The 21,128-nt window shown below is 43.1% G+C and overlaps 1 long non-coding RNA gene across 3 annotated transcripts; it reads left to right on the top strand.

Moving 5' to 3' along the window:
• The first annotated feature begins 183 nt into the window (after positions 1-183).
• Positions 184-20,907, top strand: LOC133494409 (uncharacterized). Of its 3 annotated transcripts, none has more exons than XR_009793297.1 (3): positions 184-547; positions 1,002-1,113; positions 20,475-20,907. It is a non-coding gene; the product is annotated as an uncharacterized LOC133494409 (long non-coding RNA). The 3 variants fall into 3 exon arrangements; XR_009793298.1 differs by lacking the exon at positions 20,475-20,907 and adding an exon at positions 16,546-17,139; XR_009793299.1 differs by lacking the exon at positions 20,475-20,907 and adding an exon at positions 2,550-3,040.
• Positions 20,908-21,128: the final 221 nt, after the last annotated feature.

Raw genomic sequence — 21,128 nt, 5'->3', positions numbered from 1 at the left:
GCAAAAGTGGTAGGTGCTGATTCAACATTTTGCTTTTGATCACATTACCAACAATTCCTCATCACACAACCTGTCGAGCAAAATTACTATTCAAAAGATTAGCAAATGAAAAGAGGGTGACAAAGGAACGCAAACCAGGTCCTCTGCTTGATTAGGCCATGTTTCCCACGGGATGTGCTAGGAGTTAATTAGCCCAGTTTCTTAAGTGAACACCCCCTCAACCGGAAATGTACGGATGTGAAGGACATGGATCAATTTCAGCATTTATTTGGGAGGAGTGGGGGCGGCAAGGGAATCTGTTTTTTTTTTTTTTTTTTTTTTTTCACAGCCTCTGTGACAGTGGGGTCAGAGCTCCACCCATTGGGGTCCAAACGAGCACCGACAAGTGTGGGTGGAGTCTTTGACAAGAGCTTGTGCCGCACCTCTCTCAGCTGACGCACATAATATGTTTGTGTGGGACAAGTCCACCAAGACCCATCCATCAAGCGTGTTCAAATACGCCCTGCGCCACTGTTGACACAAGGTTAACAACTTGACACTGACAGAGGTAGGCGACGCCCGCGGCAAGTCCCGGAAGATGGATTGGACAGTGATCGACATACAATTTGTGAAATATTTCCGTTAAGTGGAAAATTGGCTACATAATAAAGTGTGCGAACTGGCGAACGAGGATTTGAACTCAGGCGTTGCTCTCTTTTATTCACAGGCAGTGTTGTTGCTCTAGTATTTGTTCAATGAAAACAAACATTTGTTTTTCTTTTCATACATCCGTCTCGATTATTACATTATGTCTGAATAGACAAGATTCTCAAATAACCTAACGTTACGATTAAATTGCTCATTAAGAGACTTAACTTATTCTCTGCCTCTCCCAGTCATCACCATACATTATTACGCATTAAACATGCACTAATGTACAACTAATCAATTCTGTGGTATGGGCAACAACCAGAAAGTGATTACAACCTTTAGACAGCATTGATTTATAAACTACTTTGCAGGCTTTGTGGAAAAAGTCCAAGCTTCACGGGCAGTTTTGACCATGCCAGGAAAGCTCTGATGGAGGCCAGGGGAGCTGCAGGAGGTGCGGCAGGCGAAGACGTGCAGCTGGAGGTAAACGTCAGGGAAATTGTAGCATAATCTCATCCTCGGCCACGTTATCGGCTGGGCTTTTTAACACAGGGGCCGATTTAATTGCAATTAAAGCAGATTGGCAGGACATCAATCTTGATGAGTGGATCGGCAACACGGTTCTCCCAAGCCAATCTATCACTATCTCGGCCTCTGGATAACCCCCCTCGCCCCTGTGCTAACACACTCGTTTGTGCCTGTACACCATCTGCATGCTCCCTTCATGGCAAGCATTTCCTCACGGAATCATGTTGCATGTCTTTGGGCAACGTACAGAAGAGCAGTTTTTTTTCACTCTTAAGGTTCTTGTTATAATTTACTCCAGACTGTCCTCTAAAATTCCATGGAAGGAGTACAAATTAACAGTTGAGGTTCCCTTATGTTCTCACTGTTTGCACTGTTAGTGGCCCAAGTTACAGTCAACACACACTTCCAGCAAAGATTTAGTGAATGACTATACTTTTCAGGATTTCATTTTAATAGCTGTTCAGTATTGGTGTAGTGTTTGAGCAAATGTTATTCCTCAGTTGACTTTTAGTGTTACAGTGGCAGATTTGTTGTATATTTACAGCTGTTTGGTGTGTGTACTGCACACAGGATGGACTCCTGTACAGTATATTGTTTGACATCAATACAAATAAGCAACACATCAACCAGTCATATGCTGAAGATTTTCTCAAACATTCCACAAACCGATTACCAAAATGTCAGTGGTTGTCAAACAAGCCTTAAAAACAACAAAAACGAGCTTGTATGAATTGACGTCACATGCGAGGCTTGCACAATACACAGTGATGTCACCGGGATAGGCTCAATAATCAATAGCATAAAATACAATAACAGGTGGCACGTGTCGTAGCTGGAAAGCATTGGCCTCACAGTTCTGAGGACCAGGGTTCAAATCCCGGCCCTGCCTGTGTGGAGTTTGCATGTTCTCCCCCGTGCCTGTATAGGCTTTCTTTGGGCACTCTGGTTTCCTCTCACATCCCCAAAACATGCAACATTAATTGGACACTCTAAATTGCCCCCATGTGTGATTGTGAGTGTGACTGTTTGTCTCCATGTACCCTGCAATTGGCTGGCAACTAGTTCAGGGTGTACCCCACCTCCTCCTCGTTGACAGCTGGGATAGGCTCCAGCACTCCCCGCAACCCTTGTGAGGATAAGCGGATGGATGGATATAATAACTTGAAATAAAACTAAATAATCTGAACCACAAAAAAAAAAAATCAGCTCTTGACACTATTAGTTTTGGCTCCCTATTTTCGCAAAATGCAAGCAGACAATGTACATTTTTCGGCACCAAAACCTGCTTAAACAGACTTTGACCACGCCGACGGATCATGATGATGAAACAAAGCTTTTTTTAGCTGATTGAAGAAGCATTTTGGTAACTGATTTTTTTTTTTTTTTTTCAGGAGGGAAAATTGACTCACTGACCGATTTCTTACACTGTGACCCCACAATACTTTTCATATAATCACATTGAAATTTTCATTTGTTGGGCTATTATTTTAGAAGAGTACAACAAGTCATGAGAGATTGAAACGATTCAATCCTCGCTTGCCAAAGACAATATTGATTTGGGGTTTTAGGAGTAGGGGAGAGTTTGAGCATTAATCGATATGACTACAAGTATAGAATATACATTGTTAAAATGATAATTGTTGTGGACAATAAGATCATGTAAAAACATTTCTATTTTGCATCATTTAACATCTTGGGACACACCTTGTAGTTAGCAGAGCAATGTATGCGACATGGCAAAATTGCATATATCCAATGTAGGAGGCGGGGAGGTGTATTTGTATTAAAATGAATTTTAAGAGACTTATGACAGTACCTAGAACGATTGTTCTAGTGTGTATGATGTAATGTTTGGCCACTTATAATAAGACCTATGATTTAGTCAAGCGCTACATTTTATTGATGACATTTTCTTGATGAGGACACTAAAGGCACTTTTGAGTAATATTGACCTGAAAAATAAATTCGGGAAAATTTCCAGAGTAAGATGACATCATATGGGTGTCGAAAAAAAGGGTATAACAAACACTAAAATGAATTAACTATCTGTAAATGGTTACCTGAATGGTTTTTAAGAAGGTATAAAAACACTTAATGAAAACAAAGCGAGGATTTCAAGTGCTTTGTGTTCCTTATGTGATGAAAACCCGCCAAAGTTTTCGAAGAGCAAACTCATCCCAACTTCCAACAGCTATAAATCACTCAACAGCCAAGCAACTATTGTAGGTTTGTGGTGCAATTGTTCTAATTGCATCCTATACTAGATAATGCTTACTGAGAGCCAATGCATGGACGCAAATGTAAACAGTGGAGAAGCAAGCATTAGTGCTAACGCCAATAGTTTTGTGGTTAGAAAATGGTAACAACGTCCTGTACTATGAACATCTTGAACTCTTAGCGGCTATGCAACGTTTAAATACAGAAAGCTCTGGCCTCACTGAGGCCATAAAGCATAAAGAGAACTTATGCAGCATCGAGCGCCAGAGACAGAACATATAGACGGATAATGACCGCTTAATGCGGTGGCCTCGCTCTCTCTCTCGTTCCTAACCTCTGGCACTCTTATCCTCCTGGAGTCCCACTCCATACTGCTACATTAGCACGGATAATAAATGAGGCTCTGGCATCACGAACATAAACTTTTTATGACCCGCCTAACTGGCCTTATCAAATGTGGATGTGATTACTCCGCCAGGTGACAGATGGGGAGATGGATGGACAGATAAAGGAGGAGGTGGGGTGCATGGAGGGGAAGAAAGGGGCTCATCCCAGGTGGAAATAGATGATTAGTGAGAATGTGAAGGAAGGAGGGCAGAGAAGTTGGAGGAGGATGTGTGAAATTAAAAAGGGGACTAAGAAAAGGAGAGAAATGGAAGGAGGAAAGAAAAATGAAAGAAAGAAAAATGGAGGAAATTTTCACATTTTTCACAATTTTGCAACAATCAATCTACACTGGTGCCTTGAGATCGGAGTGATCCAACTCCAAGTGCCGTAATGGCGCCATGAACTGAACTTAACTTGCTTCACATCAAGGAGCAGTTTGACAGATTTAAAATACAACTGCCCCCCCCACCCCCTCAATAAAAAATAATAATGTGGCTGCCTATTGCCACTGGAGTTTGAAGTTTACTGTCAAACTAAACAGAAACCAAAAATAATTACACATGCATTTCAAACGACAAAGTACCTTTGCTTTATGGCCAAGGTGCACATAACAGAAGGAGCAGGACAAAGTCCATTGGACTGAAGCAATAATTGTGGAAAAAAAGTTAAACTCGTTGAATTCTATTTAATGATGTCATGAATGTATTTTCACAGAGTAAAACATAATAGAGGAATATTTTCCCAAGTAAAAAAAAAAAAAAAAAAGCAGCCCTATGGGGGCACAAATCAGTGCAATCTGTAGGTCGGTCCCAAGCCCGGATAAATGCAGAGGGTTGTGTCAGGAAGGGAATCCGGCGTAAAAACTGTGCCAAACAAATATGAGTGTTCATCTAAAGAACCCCATACCGGATCGGTCGTGGCCCGGGTTAACAACGCCCGCCCCCGGCACTGCTAACCTGCAGGGCGTCGGTGGAAATTCAGCTACTGTGCGTCGAAGACGAAGAAGAGGAGGAAACCGGATCCATCGTCAGAAGAAAAAAAGGAATGCACAGAGCCTACAACTGAGTGTAGGGACTTTAAATGTTGGGACTATGACAGGAAAAGCTCAAGAGTTGGTTGACATGATGATTAGGAGAAAGGTTGATATTCTGTGCATCTAAAAGAGCAGGTGGAAAGGTAGTAAGGCTAGAAGTAGATGGGAAGAGAAATGAAGTAGGGGTTATTTTAAAGGCAGAGCTAGCTAAGAATGTCTTGGAGGTGAAAAGAGTATTAGATCGAGTGATGAGACTAAAATTTGAAATTGAGGGTGTTATGTATAATGTGGTTAGCGGCTATGCCCCACAGGTAGGATGTGACCTAGAGTTGAAAGAGAAATTCTGGAAGGAACTAGATGAAGTAGTTCTGAGCATCCCAGACAGCGATAGAGTTGTGATTGGTGCAGATTGTAATGGACATATTGGTAAAGGAAACAGGGGCGATGAAGAAGTGATGGGTAAGTACGGCATCCAGGAAAGGAACTTTGAGGGACAGATGGTGGTGGACTTTGCAAAAAGGATGGAGATGGCTGCATTATTTCCAGAAGAGGGAGGAACACATAGTGACCTACAAGAGCGGAGGTAAAACCACGCAGGTGGATTATATTTTGTGCAGACGATGTAATCTGAAGATTACTGACTGTAAAGTTTTGGTAGTGATAGGATGGTGGTGTGTAGGATGACTCTGGTGGTGGGTAGGAAGATTAAGAAGACAAAAGTAGAGCAGAGAACCATGTGGTGTAAGCTTAGAAAGGAAGAATGTTGTGCGGGCTTTCGGAAAGAGGTAGGACAGGCTCTCGATGGACAGCAGAAGCTCCCGGAAGACTGGACAACGACAGCCAATGTAATCAGAGAGACAGGCAGGAGAGTACTTGGTGTGTCTTTTGGAAGGAAAGGGGAGAAGGAGACTTGGTGGTGGAGCCCCAAAATACAAGGAGTCATACAAGGAAAGAGATTAGCAAAGAAGAAGTGGGATACTGAGAGGACAGAGGAGAGGCGAAAGGAGTACATCGAGATGTGACGTAGGGCAAAGGTAGAGGTGGCAAAGGCTAAACAAGAGGCATATGAAGACATGTACACCAGGTTGGACACGAAAGAAGGAGAAAAGGATCTCTACAGGTTGGGCAGACAGAGGGATAGAGATGGGAAGGATGTGCAGCAGGTAAGGGTGATTAAGGATAGAGATGGAAATGTGTTGACTGGTGCCAGTAGTGTGCTAAGTAGATGGAAAGAATACTTTGAGGAGTTGATGAATGAAGAAAATGAGAGAGAAGGAAGAGTTGAATAGGCAAGTGTGAAGGACCAGGAAGTGGCAATGATTACTAAGGGGGAAGTCAGAAAGGCACTACAAAGGATGAAAAATGGAAAGGCAGTTGGTCCTGATGACATACCGGTAGAGGTATGGAAGCATTTTGGAGAGATGGCTGTGGAGTTTTTGACCAATGTATTCAACAGAATACTAGCAGGCAAAAAGATGCCTGAAGAATGGAGGAAAAGTGTTCTAGTTCCCATTTTTAAGAACAAAGGGGATGTTCAGAGCTGTGGGAATTATAGAGGAATAAAGTTGATGAGCCACACAATGAAGTTATGGGAAAGAGTAGTGGAGGCTAGAATCAGGACAGAAGTAAGTATCTGCGAGCAACAGTATGGTATCATGGCTAGAAAGCGTACCACAGATGCATTATTTGCCTTGAGGATGCTAGTGGAAAAGTACAGAGAAGGTCAGAAGGAACTACATTGTGTCTTTGTGGATCTAGAGAAAGCCTATGACAGAGTACCAAGAGATGAACTGTGGTACTGCATGCGTAAGTCTGGTGTGGCAGAGAAGTATGTTAAAATAGTACAGGACATGTATGATGGCAGCAGAACAATGGTGAGGTGTGCCTTAGGTGTGACAGAGGAATTTAAGGTGGAGGTGGGACTGCATCAGGGATCAGCTCTGAGCCCCTTCCTGTTTGCAGTGGTAATGGATAGGCTGACAGATGAGGTTAGACTGGAATCCCCTTGGACCATGATGTTCGCAGATGATATTGTGATATGCAGTGAAAGCAAGGATCATGCAGAGGAGCAATTCGAAAGATGGAGACATGCACTGGAAAGGAGAGGAATGAAGATTAGCCGAAGTAAAACAGAATATATGTGCTTGAATGAGAAAGGTGGAGGGGGAAAGTGAGGCTACAGGGAGAAGAGATAGCGAGGGTGGACGACTTCAAATATTTAGGGTCAACAATCCAGAGCAATGGTGAGTGTGGTAAGGAAGTGAAGAAACGGGTCCAAGCAGGTTGGAACAGCTGGCGAAAGGTGACAGAAGAGTCTCTGCTTGGATGAAGGGCAAAGTTTACAAAACAGTGGTGAGGCCGGCCATGATGTACGGATTAGAGACGGTGGCACTGAAGAAACAACGGCAAGCAGAACTGGAGATAGCAGAAATGAAGATGTTGAGGTTCTCGCTCGGAGTGACCAGGTTGGATAGGATTAGAAATGAGCTCATTAGAGGGACAGCCAAAGTTGAATGTTTTGCTGACAAGATTGGAGAGAACAGACTTTACTAGACTTTTGACATGTTCAGAGGCGAGAGAGTGAGTATAATTGTGGTAGGGTGCTGAGGAAGGAGCTGCCAGGGAAAAGGGCGAGAGGAAGACCAAAGAGAAGGTGTATGGATGTGGTGAGGGAAGACATGAGGGTAGTTGGGGATAGAGAGGAAGATGCAGAAGATAGGCTAAGATGGCAAAAGATGACACGCTGTGGCGACCCCTAATGAGACAAGCCAAAAGGAAAAGAAGAAGAAGAAGAAGACTAAGAAAAGGAGAGGATCAGGAGTGAGTGGGTTGGTATGGGAGTATCTTGAATGCTGCTCTGAGTGGTTCCTCTGAATGGACTTGTAAAGCTGCACGGGCCAAGTGAAAGCCCTTTTTCCTCGACATGATAACTTTGATCCCTCCTCTTTCAGCAATACTGTTAAGCAGCAGTGGGTTAATACTCAAACCAACTCCTGGTGTGCGCTGCCTCAAGAGAGGAAACTCGAAACCATTAGCCACTTCTGCTCCTTTCAGTTCTCCAAACCCCTAATATAGCAACACTAACAATAGTAATACATCTATCTATTTTCTGTACTGATTATCCTCACTAGGGTTGATATGGTCCAATAAAAAAAAAAGCAAGAGGCGTGAAATGAGCCCTTCTGTAAAAATGACCAGACCAAAGGAATGAAAAGTGGACAGTGATTGCCGAGTATTTAATAGAGAGTGGACAACAAAATATTTTTTCACTGAGGTCCAATCAACGTCTCATATGCCCAGAAGTTGTTGGTGTTTTCAATGAGTACAATATCAGTCATCACTTTGCAACAAAGCATGCAAATTATCCGAGCAAACACTCAATGCAAGCACGGGTGGCTACTGGACAGAGGTTGGCGGCTAAATTACAGACACAGCAGAATATTTTTCGCCGACAAACTGCAATTCAAGAATCAAGTACCAAGGCAAGTTTTTTGCTGGCATTCAAATTCTCTTAAACTGAATGACTTTTACGTTTCACTCAACAAAGCCATTTTTATAAACCTCTGGAGAACGTCACAGAAGATGCTGGTGTTGTTTGGCTCGACCTGCGTGTGTGAACAAAGCCCGTCACAGATTCAAGTTAAATGACAAACACCTCGGATCTATCCTGAAAATTGCCACAACAAAGCTGATGCCAGACTTTGATGCACTGGCAAAAAAAGGAGAGCAGCAACACTGTGCCCATTCAAATTGGTGAGTTTTTCTACTGTGTTATGAAAAAATATGCCTATGGAATAAAATGTTTGAAAGTGTGTCTTTTAATTTAGTGCCCATTTACACACAACAGCGGAACGTAAAACAAGCGGAGCAGAAATGAGTGACACTGAGCATTTCATTGAGTAATATGTTTTGAATGTTGAAAGTATCTTTTTTCAATAAATGTCGGTTTCTTTAACTTTAAGTCCTCAATTGAAACTTACTGTGTGCTCTTTTAATCTTACATTTTCTCCTCCCAGTTTTGTACCAAATAATGTGTAAATGCTGCATCTTGCATATTCATCAAGACAAACAAACTACCTAGAAGAGGGCTATTTCGCATATTTGAAATACATGGTCCTCAATGTTCTTTGTTAGTACATCGGGTTGTACATTTATTTGGGTGTGTATACTATGCTTTGAGGTCCTGGCCGGGCCTCGCTGTCAAATATTAGAACCGAATGTGGCTCGCAAGTCAAATAGTTTGTCCTGTCCACCCCTGCTCTAGCGGGTGATATACAAACACATTAATGAATCTTTGATTTGGTTTTACTATATGTTCCAAATACAAAGTTTGTCAGAAAGGTTACAGCAGTAAAATATGTTACAAACCCAAACTGATTTTTCCCATTCTTTGGAATACTTCAGAGATATATCACTGTGACCTCAGCAATCAGATTGATTTACACATGCTTTCTAGCTACATATGAGTGTCAAGTTGTCAACAGTGAGAAGAGGGAATGATGGTGACACCTGGCTCTTTAGGGAGAGTCATCACCGGTGATGAATCGTGACTCTTTGAAATCAAAGACCAGAGTCTTCAGCAGAAATGTTTAATCCAGTCAAGGTTGAATAAAGCAAGACAGTCCAAGTCCAAAGTCCAAATCATGTTGACTGCATTCTTTGATGCTATCGTGCACTGCGAGGACCATCAACCAGCATGCCTACAAAAAGGACCTCCAGCGTTAGCTTCAATTAGTGTGCAAGAAGTGCCGAGAAATGCATCAGGAAAACTTACATCTGCATCACTGCCCCCCCGTGCCGAAGCAACCACCTATTTACCCGACCTGGTTCCATGTGATGGTTTACCACTGTCCTGAGTGCTTAGCTGAGAACATGCAAAGGGGCCCGTTTTAAAGAGATGGACACCACTGAAGGTGGTCATGGTGACAGTGCTGCCGAGAATTCGGGGACAATCCTTCCAGGAGTGCACAAAGTTGTGGCAGAGAATGCTGTGCAAGTGCGTTCAACTCTAGAAGTATTGCTTCATTTGGGAAAATTTAAACATTTGTAGTTTGGATTTCAAAGGTGTCTTTCTGACAAATCTTGCAGGTATCAAGTAAAATATCAATGGGGAATTATTTATATTAGTCGAGTAATTTAAACATGAGAATACACAGTTCTCATTCGCTTTGGCCACAGTTCCATATTAGCTTTATGATTAATAGTTTGATTGACTTCTAAACGTGTATGATACAGTTTTTGTTCTGCCTTACCAACAAGAAGGGAGAGTATGAAGATATCAGATTGAGGGCAATTATAATGACAAAAACACACTGTCATTCCCAAAGTGGCAATAATGACACCTTAAATGTAGAAGAATGCCAGCTGCCCCACCTCCTTTACTCCGAGTGGCCCCCTCAGTTCATCCCTCTCTCCAGTTTGGTTATGGCTGCAGAATCATTAACCGGGCCATGTGAGAAGGATGTGCTGACAGAACACCCAGCCATTGTGCTTCTTGTCATCTTCAGGAAATCGGGGCTTCCCCTGCTGTCAAGGTAAAGCACCAGCAGGTGATGAGCGATGTCAATCTTTCTCTTGGTTCCTCGTTTCGCTTTGTCCACTCTATTTCTCTCAATCTCACTATGTCCATCTCGGGGGAAAAAAAAAAAACTGTAAAACAGGTCTTACTGTAATAAAATTATTGGATTGATGCTTAATTTTGGGCAAGAGGGAGGAAAGGGTGGACAGTCATGTAGCAACAAGTGGTTTAGAACAATCTACAATTGTTCACACTGCATTGGGTATCTATATATAAAACCTAGATCGCATGGCAATGTCACTTGTTCCTGTTATTTCAGCCGCCCCTTGTGTGTGTGTGGGTGCGCGTGTGCACCCTTGAGTAATTGATGGAGTGAGTATGCACTGTCACGAGTAACATAGAGTTGACGCTTCCTTTACATGGCAGCTGCGAGGCTCTGGTGATGAATCAGAGTCAGCAAAAACCTTTATCAGAACCGGGGTTAATCATTGCTCCGGGAACCCAGAGAGGATGGAGGCTGCCTGGGGAGAAGTAAGCTGGGCGAGTGGGTAGCTTCACCGCAGGACGCCTGCAGCTCTACAGTAACGGAATGTTGGCTGGAGGACACACAAGCATTTAAAGTTTGACAAGTAGCTCTTCGCGTAGAGTTGGGAGTTTACATGGTGGAGCAGCGACGTAATCCCCTCAAATGGACAGACTTCCAAAAAGCCGGAACTGTGCTGTGTCCATGCAGCAGTTGCCATTAACTCCCTTGAGCTGGGGGAGTTAATATTTCAAAAGAGAACAAGCGAGAACGTTTACAGGTCTGAATGACAACACCCTTCTGAGCGATATGGACCCGACGCACATTTGGGAAAGTCGGGGGGTCCAGAAGTTGCAACAAAGTAGAATCAAGATTCATCATTACCCAGGTTCTTCAAATAAATGGACCCAATAAATGGACTTTCTCTGCCGCCCTAAACATTGAGATACAGTTACACCCTAAACCCCGTTTGTTTCATTAAATTATTTTGACTTTGTCTAACAAAATAGGTCTATGGTGAACTGCACAAATGAATATATTTATTAAAAAGCATCTCTGGTGAGTATTGTGTATTTAATCAGCCATGTTTTTTTTTTTTTTTTAAATCTCCCTGTGTCTACAATTATGAACTGCACATTTGTTACTGAGATGAATCAAAACAATGTACGTAAACAATTTCCATAACACTGCTTCTTGTGTAGCCACTCACGGGACATTTCCTATTTAACTCAAGCCTGGAAACTTGCTATACTTACCAGCCTTGTACACAGAACACAAAAAAGACAGGTTACAATTAGTAAGTTTTATGGCTTTACATTTCCATGCATGTTTAGACAGGATGGGGTGTGGGATGAAAAAGACAAATTTGGGTGCACATCAGGATAAAGGGCCGGACGGTGGCAGAGCTGTAGAGTGTTGGCTTCACAGTTCTGAGGGCCGACATTCAAATCCCAGCCCCGCCTGTGTGGAGTTTATATGTTCTCCCTGTGCCGGCGTGAGTTTTCTCCGGGCACTCCATATTCCTCCGACATCCGAAAAACATGCATTCATTGAATAATCTAAATTGCCCCTAGGTGTGATTGTGAGGGCGACTGTTGTCTGTCTCCATGTGTCCTGTGATTGCGTGGCAACCAGTTCAGGGTGCACCCGGCCTCCTCCCCGATGACAGCTGGGATTGGCTCCCGCACTCCCCTGACACTCATGAGGATATAAGTGTCTCAGAAAATGGATGGATTGATCTGGATAAAGGTGCAGACCATATAATTTTATTTTCATTTGGGGTGTTGGGCTGTGACTCTGCATATTCAAGAAATTCAGCTGTGATTTAAATTCAATCTGTGTGGAAGTTCCAAAGAACTCAGTGTATGATATCATTCCCATAAATGGGCCACTATAGCAATAACAAAACATAGTATCACAATTTTGCAACAATTAATCTACACTGGTGCCTTGAGATCGGAGTGATCCAACTACAAGTGCCGTAATGGCGCCATGAACTGAACTTAACTTGCTTCACAGCAAGGAGCAGTTTGACAGATTTAAAATACAACTGCCCCCCCCCACCCCCTCAATAAAAAATAATAATGTGGCTGCCTATTGCCACTGGAGTTTGAAGTTTACTGTCAAACTAAACAGAAACCAAAAATAATTACACATGCATTTAAAACAACCAAGTACCTTTGCTCTATGGCCAAGGAGCACATAACAGAAGGAGCAGGACAAAGTCCATTGGACTGAAGCAATAATTGTGGAAAAAAAGTTAAACTCGTTGAATTCTATTTAAAGATGTCATGAATGTATTTTCACAGAGTAAAACATAATAGAGGAATATTTTCCAAAGTAAAAAAAAAAAGCAGCCCTATGGGGGCACAAATCAGTGCAATCTGTAGGTCAGTCCCACGCCCGAATAAATGGAGTGGGTTGGGAGAAAAGGATCTCTATAGGTTGGCCAGACAGAGGGATAGAAATGGGAAGGATGTGCAGCAGGTAAGGGTGATTAAGGATAGAGATGGAAACATGTTCACTGGTGCCAGTAGTGTGCTAAATAGATGGAAAGAATACTTTGAGAAGTTGATAAATGAAGAAAATGAGAGAGAAGGAAGAGTTGAATAGGCAAGTGTGAAGGACCAGGAAGTGGCAATGGGTAGAAAGGGGGAAGTTAGGAAGGCACTAAAAGGATGAAAAATGGAAAGGCAGTTGGTCCTGATGACATAAGAGTGGAGGTATGGAAGCAATTTGGAGAGATGGCTGTGGAGTTTTTGGCCAACTATTCAACAGAATACGGGTGAAAAGATGCCTGAAGAATCGAGGAAAAGTGTACCAGTTCCCATTTTTAAGAACAAAGGCGATGTCAGAGCTGTCGGAATTATAGAGGAATAAAGTTGATGAGCCACAGAATGAAGTTATGGGAAAGAGTAGTGGAGGCTAGACTCAGGACAGAAGTAAGTATCTGCGAGCAACAGTATGGTTTCATGCCTAGAAAGTGTACTACCGATGCAATATTTGCCTTGAGGATGCTAGTGGAAAAGTACAGAGAAGGTCAGAAGGAGCTACATTGTGTCTTTGTGGATCTAGAGAAAGCTTATGACAGAGTACCAAGAGAGGAACTGTGGTACTGCATGCATACGTCTGGTGTGGTGGAGAAATATGTTGGAATAGTACAGGACATGTATGATGGCAGCAGAACAATGCTGAGGTGTGCCTTAGGTGTGACAGAAGAATTTAAGATGGAGGTGGGACTGCATCAGGGATCAGCTCTGAGTCCCTTCCTGTTTGCAGTGGTAATGGATAGGCTGACAGATGAGGTTAGACTGGAATCCTCTTGGACCATGATGTTCGCAGATGATATTGTGATATCCAGTAAAAGCAGGGAGCAGGTGGAGGAACAATTCGAAAGATGGAGACATGGACTGGAAAGGAGAAGAGTGAAGATTAGCCGGAGTAAAACAGAAAATATGTGCGTGAATGAGAGGGGTGGAGGAGGAAGAGTGAATCTCCAGGGAGAAGAGATCGCGAGGGTGGATGACTTCAAATATTTACGGTCAACAATCCATTGCAGTGGTGAGTGTAGTAAGGAACTCAAGAAACGGGTCCAAGCAGGTTGGAACAGCTGGCGGTAGGTGTCTGGTGTGTTATGTGACAGAAGAGTCTCTGGTCGGACGAAGAGCAAAGTTTATAAAACAGTGGTGAGGCCGGCCATGATGTACAGATTAGAGACGGTGGTACTGAAGAGACAACGGGAAGCAGAACTTGAGGTGGCAGAAATGAAGATGTCGAGGTTCTCGCTCAGAGTGAGCAGGATGAATAGGATTAGAAATGAGCTCATGAGAGGGACAGCCAAAGTTGGATGTTTTGGAGGCAAGGTTTGAGAGAGCAGACTTCGATGGTTTGGACATGTTCAGAGGCGAGAGAGTGAGTATATTGGTAGAAGGGTGCTGAGGATGGAGCTGCCAGGCAAAAGAGTGAGAGGAAGCCCAAAGAGAAGGTTGATGGATGATGTGAGGGAAGACATAAGGGTAGATGGTATTAGACAGCAAGATGCAGGAGATAGGCTTTGATGGAAAAAGATGACATGCTGTGGCGACCCCTAAGCTGCAAGAAAAAGATTAAGATCCTGAATGAAATCTTGGATGTGTCAAGCAGACCATGAGAATCTCGTCCATGCTTTTATCTCAAGTAGACTTGACTATTGTAATGGTGTTCTGATTGAACTCTCCAAAAAGAACACAAATAGGTTCAGCCCGGGTTCTGACCACAACGAAGTGGTTAGAGCACGTCACCCCATTTCGAAGCTGGATTGCAGTCATCTTCAGGCTTTAGGCTGAGATGGAAAAAGAAGACACGTTGTGGCGACCCCTAATGGGACAGGCTGAAAGGAAAAGAAGCGGAAAAATTTCCTAAGTAAAGACATTTAAAAAAATTTTTAGGGGAGAGGATGCAACACGTTAGTAAGATTCCTCTTCATTTCAGTGGGGATAGATGGACCGTTTGAAATAAGAGTTTTAGGTTGCGAGCATGCCAGGGAACAAATTGTCACACTCAATGGGATTGTTTGGACTTGTTGGTCTGCTAAATGCCAGACAAATCTGTGCAGTAATCCTCCTTATACTGTAAATCCTGATTAAAAGACTCTGCTACGTCTCCTCAGTGGACATCCCTCTGGGATGATTCTTCCATGTGACCCCCTTCACCTCCCCATCAACTGCTGCCTTAAGCAGCATCAAAGTCCAGGATGCTTTCTCCAAGACTCACAAAAAGTGTCCAAGGGAAGCGCACATGAGCCCACAAATGCTGATAAACACACAGCAACATGCACAGATACTTGAAGGAATGCCAGATATGCTGGTAGGAAGGATAAAGGGCAATGGGAATACAAAGGGGTCCGTCTCCAAAGAAGGGAGGAAAAACATGGCAATAAAACCGTCACAGAGAGCCAAGAATCTGCTGATGCCACAAATACATATTTGCAAGTTCAGAGAGACAAAAGAGAGTCTGTCAAGCAGATAAAGCCGTCACTTCTCCTTTCCATCCCTTGTTTTGTCCACGAGTATCCCCCTTTCACCTCCCTTCTGTCCGGCCGACACTTGTCAGGCGGGAGAATCATTAATGTTTAGCTGGCCAGTGATGGCAGCGCTGACAGCACTCATCTGTCTAAGGAGACGAGATGAGGGAGTGGGACAGCCCATCAAAGGGTGCCACTTAGAGAGGGAAGGGAAATAAATAAGCCGGATGGACAGGAAAGGGAGTCCTCTTTCTTTTGCAAAGTTAAAGGTTACGTCACCAAGGTGGGCCATAAAATGATGCAATTGTCATCCCGCCCCCCCCACCCTCTTTTTTTTGCTTTCTCTACATCCACCTACACAGTCCCCGTCTCCGGAGCCCTCCACTCCCCTCCGCTTGCTTGTCAGCAGTTTGATTCAGTACCTGCAGGTTAGTTACTCATTGAGCTGAGGTGGTCCTAGATTCAGTGGGCAGTGTTTGACTGACAGATGTGCCAGCGTTGTCCATTCCTTCCTGTAAAGGCACAAAAACAGAGGAAGTGGAGGGAGGTAAAACGTTTTTTAATATGAATGGCCTGCTGCATCCCCGGTTAATAATTGGGAAGTGTTAGAGTAGTGATTACCAATCTCTGAAAAAGACATATTAATGTGCCGCTGAGAGGTAATCAGGTGTGGGGAAAGTATCCATTTCAACTTAAATGGTCCAGAAATGATAATCGATCTACTACAAATAAAGAAGCTTTGTTATTGTATCGCCAGTTTCTATGACAGCGACACATAGTAAAATGGAGTACTATTGAATGCTCCTCCACCAGAGGGCAGGTGGGACGGGAAGGGGGGGGGGTACTCACACTCCCTGGTCCACCCCTAGGACCGCCATTGGGTGCGACACTAGATTTTTCCAATGTAAAGTGTGTACCTTGACTTGATTTACAGTATATTATTATTATTAGATTATTAATCTAAAAGACAAGGCCCCAGGTCTGAGGTTCCTTCACCTTCCCCAACAGCTTTCCCTTTTTGGGTTCACAATTACGTAAAGCTGTAACATTTCCCTATCCACCTTCTACTCACAACAGCAATCTGCAGTACCCTCAACTTTGTCGTTAATGTGATGTTTCTTTTTTTTTTTTTTTTTTTACAATTCTGCACATTTAAATGTTACAAATGAACTTCTCCGTCTTCCCCCTTTCTCGGTATTACCCCACAGGTTAATATGAAAGATGCTTTGACTGCCATGACAAGCTAAATAGAGGGAGCGGAACCATTGTCTTCCAAATCAGCTGTCAGCGTGTTTCCACTGTCAGCACTTTGGCTCACTACCTGCCTGGTTAATCATCGAGCCTCTCTTGAGCTGCGAGCTGCTGGAGGTGCAGGGCCCACCGTAACGGACCCGCGTCAGCGCCGCGACGGGACAACATGTGATTGACAGATTAGCAGGTGCTGGCGCTTTTCACAAAGAAAGATGGGGAAAAAGGGTGGAGCGTGCTGATTGGAATTGAAGGAGACTCAATGAGGTGGTGTGCAAAGGGTGTGCGTCGACTGGTTGTGGAGGAATGGAGGTCAACAGGTCTTCTCCAAGCAAATGAAAACATGAAAGGCGTGATGCCGGTTTGAGAAGTTTCGTGATCAGCAGAAATCTGCACAACTCAGGCAGAAAATGTATGTCTGTTTATTGTGTGGTTCGGGTTGCAAACCATATTGGAGTGTGAATAAATGAATGAGAAGAGCATAAATAAAACAGGCCAATTTAATGTAAATTCAGAAGAATTCCTCCACTGTATTGTAGAGGGCTCAACCCCATGCAGACGACAGATAATTTCTTCAACCCTGGATAGACCAAAGGTATGTTTTGAATCCTTGTGGAGCTTTGTTGAATGAAAGAACATAATTTTTGTACTAGTAGTCACAAATAAATCAATGTCATGTAATGTTTTGGGCATATCATGTCTTCTTAGTACATTTTTCAACCGACTGAATATTTTTTAAAATTGCTCAACTAAACATACTATGGAATGCTCCTGAATATTTACCAAACCAACCACTTGGACTGCGACGTGACACTTTCTAGAAAAACAGGAGTTTGCATTTTAAAGGGAAATGGCCTCCCCTGTTGGACATTCCGGCTGCTACAACCAATATTTGCTCAACCCCCTCTTGATGAGGTTATCAGCACTCTCGTCCTCTCCTCTTCCTCTGACTCCCACATGAAGGCCCGCTGAGGTTTGATTTCAAATGGAAAAATTAATGGGAGAATAATAGCTGTGGGGCTCGCTGACTTCCACACACATATGAGCACATCTTGTTACTCTAAAAGAGGGAGGGGGACTAAAACTTCCATCCATTCGCCTCACTTGGCCTGCTATTCCACTGTGACGCCCACACGGGATGCTGCCCCCTCCCTACACACCATCACTTTTGTTTACACCCTAGAGGACTCAACTTTCAAATATTAGTACAGCGGCAGTGCTGATCTCAAATAAATAAATAACTGGCTATATAATGATTAGCAATTCTCTTGACAGCTGTATGAATCATTGATGTTCATTTTCACTTCCAGGAGAACATTTCTGCAGTGGCTAGGATTTTCGGAAGCTCTTTAAGCACCCCCCCCCCCCCCCACCTCCACAGAAGTCTCCAAAAGTCAAATTGCGATTCCCTATCTAGAAAGGTGTTTTTAAATGACAGGACAACAAGAACAGCCTGCGTAGTGCTTGCCATGCGTGACATGCTGTAGACAGGAGTCAACATTTGAGAGGCCACAAAAACAAAACGCACAAGTTGCACGTTGACTGATAAAGGACACATTTGGTTGCAGGCCAGTTTCAATTAAAGTTAGGAATGGTTGCTTGTGGGTTAACAAACAGTAAATGTGCTTGTGTGGTTGAGGCAGGGGGTAAGCTGTTAAGAGTTGAAAAAAGCGGAAGAGTAGTTGGTGCAGATCCAGTATTGAAGTCGGGGAAGCCACTGGCACTTTCTGTTCAAACATTTGAAAGGAGCAACTTGCCTTGGTGTGCAGCGCCCGAGTAGCATGATTCCTGCGCTTCCTGTTTCTCCTGACTTTGAGGAATTTTGCAGTGAACGAACTCCCAGGGCTCCTCGTGGGCCCCACACCTCGTAGCAGATACCTGCTCAGCAAAATTACAAGGAACGAGAAAACTTTCTGGCATTTGAAGAGATTCTACCTCTTGTCAAAATCTCTGTGTTTTATGGACCAGGGGTGGGCAAAGTAAGGTTTGCGGGCCACATATAGGGTTATGTTAATCTGGTCTACCAAATATTTATATTATCTTTTGTGCTGTAATATTTGTTGTACTAATGTGACCACTTTCCCATACAAATGGTTAATTAAAATGACATATAGAGTATCTAGCGATTTTATATATTTTTAAGACTGTTCAGGGTCCTGGAGTGCTGAAGCCCATTATACTGTCACTGCGTAGGGACTGAAGCAATGCCACCATGACACTGAAGTCAGACGACTCTTCCATGACATCCAGATTCAAATATATTCCCATCCATCCATCCATTTTCTTAGCCGCTTATCCTCACAAGGGTTGCGGGGCACACTGGAGCCTATCCTCCCTGTCAATGGGCAGGAGGCGGGGTACACCCTGTACTGTTTGCTAGCCAATCGCAGGGCCCATCGAGACAAACAATCACAACTTGGGGCAATTTAGAGTGTCCAATTAATGTTGCATGTTTTTGGGATGTGGGAGGAAACCGGAGTGCCTGGTGTGACGGTCAGAGCGCTCCCCCGCGCTGAAAAGTCTCCTTATGATTAATGCGCATGCGTTACTAACAATGGAACTCTGGGTACGTAGCAAACGCTTACTGGGGAATCCTACGGTCTCATACTTCCCTTTCTTCTACCCTAACTTCTTCCTAACCCTAACCCTAACCTAACCTTAAAATAAAAGTTGATAAAAAGATATACACATAGACGTCCATAGCCAACATGAACACTTGACAAGTTGTCGAATGGCACATGTTGAAGCATGGATGGGGATGTTCCAGACTGGCTGGAAGTTTACAAAATATATGCGCATGCGCATAAAGCACAGGGAGAACATGCAAAATTCACACAGGTGGGTACGGGATTGAACCAGGGACTTCAGAACTGTGAGGACTACGCTTTCCTGGGTATGTACTGTGCCGCCTGAGCCACTGCGCCACCTCAAATGTATTTTCAAACTGTGAAATTAGTAATTTCATATGATGTTAATTTTTCATTTTGCTGATGTGTTCAAATTATGATACTTTAAATAATACAAATACTGTACAAGATTACGATTTATTATTGAATGTATATTTTACATATTTGATGTATGGATTCCAGCTTTCAATATGCTGGTCTATTCATTATGTCAGTTTTAAAAATCAAATGTGGCCCTTGAGCACAAGTTTGCCTCAGCTGGAGCAATAACATTCATTATTTTTGTAAGAATGTACAGCACACTTGTGGTTAGCACTACCGCCTCACAGTTCTCACTACAGCTCTCGCCTTTTGCAGTCTCGTTGCAGGTGGCTTTTCTGCAGGTAATAAAACCAATTAACAACACAATTAAAGGTAATTTGAGCATGTTTGTTTACATCCAGAAGTGTGTATCAAAAAGATAACCTTCTCATTAATGAGTACCCAAGAATAGCTCTCAGTTTGAAAAAGGTGACCGCTGCTCGACCTTGTGGAAAATTTGGTAGCATATCAGCACTACTTTATTAGAAAAAAATATCTTGCAAAAGTATGGTCATCTAGTGAGGAATCAACAATTTAAAGATTGTTTACTTATACTGAACAAACAACTGAGGAGACCTGAATATTTCAGGTATGATCATCACAGAAGGAAAAGTATAAAAGGAAGTGCATGTGACAACAAAAGGTTGGTGCTGGGAGTCTAGATGCGGCGTGACGATGCGACACACCTAAAAAAAATACATCTCTCACGGCAGGCCTCCGGCTACATTTAGCATTAATTGCTGCCTCTACGCAGCCTGCAGACTCCACAGAGCAGCTTGGGCTTGCATCAAAGACAGTGCACACTGAACTTTATGAAATTTTTATTCAATGTGTTCACTTCTCTTCCTTTTTTCCCCATCTTTCTTCCTATTCCCTACCTTACCCCCCTTCTCCATTTTTAGCTCCGCCACCAAACAGACAAGAAAGACTTCTCACTGCCATGTTTTTCGGCTCCACTTCCTTCCTGCCCAGGAGCGCCGGCGTATCTCGTTAGTTCTTTCACAGTTAACGTTTCCCCTCGATCTGCCGAGAGCAAAACTAGAAAGGGGGGCTTCATCAAGAAGTTTGGCGGGTGAGAGGCTCTGCAGAGCTAGGTGAGAAAGTGTAATATCATTTAGCTGAGATAATTGCACAGAATAGAATAGAGATGAGAGGGTTAGCTCTCCCCGTAGACAATAAACACCAAAGGGCTTCGGTTGCATCATGTTTAGCACAACTGCATGCAATAAATACAGTGCAACATATTTGTTGGTGTGACAACACTACCCTGAGCTCTATTAGGGCTTGTGTGACGCTGTTGAGTAAAGAAGGCTGGATTTGTATGATTCTACCTTTCTGCCGTGCCATGATATGTTTGAAATGAAATCACGGTGTGATTAAAGAATTTAAAATGTGCAATTCATCTGAAATTGCAACTATGACTTGGGGATTTAATAATATTTGAACAAAGTGAGATGAATATGAGTGACATAGTAATACTTGAGAAATAACTAAAGTATGATTTGAGTTTCGAACTCTGGAAATGCTTAGCAGGCCTTCACTTGCCCACCTTCAAT

The sequence above is a fragment of the Syngnathoides biaculeatus genome, chromosome 2 (genome assembly GCF_019802595.1).
Source record: "Syngnathoides biaculeatus isolate LvHL_M chromosome 2, ASM1980259v1, whole genome shotgun sequence".
In the NCBI taxonomy this organism is placed as follows: Eukaryota; Metazoa; Chordata; class Actinopteri; order Syngnathiformes; family Syngnathidae; genus Syngnathoides; species Syngnathoides biaculeatus.
This window is presented reverse-complemented; position numbering and strand designations above follow the sequence as displayed.